Below are 1,321 nucleotides of genomic sequence, written 5' to 3' on the forward strand. Positions count from 1 at the left end.
AAGACAAACCCAATGATTAGACTGCAGACTGGATGCAAAAAAATCAGACATGGAGCTCTAACAACAGGCGTCTGTTGACACAGCCTATATTCCATGCTGTGGCTGGAACAGCAGCAAGAGAAAGGACTGCACAACTCTCCCATCCTCAAGTGGCCTGTTTCCCCTGCTCATCTTATTTTTCAGCATTAAGTTAATTAAAACCAAAGCAGAAAATAGGTTGGACTAAAAAGAGAAACACGTTTATGTAACCGAAAGTTAAAACAAGTTACTTCCCAGCTGCATTAAAGCAGTTCTCTGTAGTAATGAAGTAATCTGCGGAGATAAAATTAACATCCCGCAGCTCTGTTTAAGCCAGAGGACACAGCATTTGCTTCAGGAAATCCCACAGAAAAAGCCAGGAATCTTGATCACTTTACAACCAGATTTCAGATGCAGATGCAGAATAATCACTGTCACATTTCACTGCTACATAAGCCTCCCTCCTGAGGCTGAGCCCTGAAAGGCACCAAGTCCCATCACTTTGCTGGAATATGAAAAGCTGTATTCACCTTATCTTTATTACCCACCACATCTCAGTATGCTTGCAAATGATCCTGCTTGGCAAGTCTAGATCTAGTTGACTGCTTAAAGGACGAGCAGTGCAGGAAGTCTCAAGGCTTGGTGGCAGTTTGGACTACCAGGAAATGGAGATGCAGAAGCTGAAATCAAACCAGTGCTTGGCACGCACACACTAAACAGCCACTCTGACAATCCTCACAGCACAACCAGGCAGTACAGGGCATGGCAGCTCCTCGGAAGCTTACCAGGCACTTGCAGCTTCCATTCAGAAGGCACAGCTACATACTCTGGGTATGGATAAAACGTCAAACTGAAGCGTTGCAGGTATTCAGAATCTATTTAATAGTGGGACACCAAAGAAGTACTACACATTGTTTTTCTTGAGCACATTAGATTTTGATTTAAGCAATTGCAACAGATGCAGCAGGAATTTCTCAAAAATAGTCTTCTATAGTCTATAATGCACAGTTTACTGTATCAGTCTAGTAAGTTATATGACAATACACTGTTTGTGCTAACTGGTCTGATAGCCTGATCTTTAGCAAAGCGTCCTTCCCCTTTTTCCACCCCTGCCAAAAACATTGGCAAAACTCAGCCAAATTATAAAAAAGAATAAAAGAAAAAATACTGTACGACTTAGTTTAGACTCTTTTTGTTGACCTAAACACAACGGGAGCTACCAGTTACACACAGCTTATCAACGATGGTGCATTTTAATCCTAAAAATCTTCATGCTGATACAATAAAGTATTTTATACAGTGA

This window comes from Neopsephotus bourkii, unplaced genomic scaffold, assembly GCF_033783945.1.
Source record: "Neopsephotus bourkii isolate Nb327-2 ecotype Australia unplaced genomic scaffold, CSIRO-AGI_Nbou_v1 NB_1376, whole genome shotgun sequence".
Taxonomy (NCBI): Eukaryota; Metazoa; Chordata; class Aves; order Psittaciformes; family Psittacidae; genus Neopsephotus; species Neopsephotus bourkii.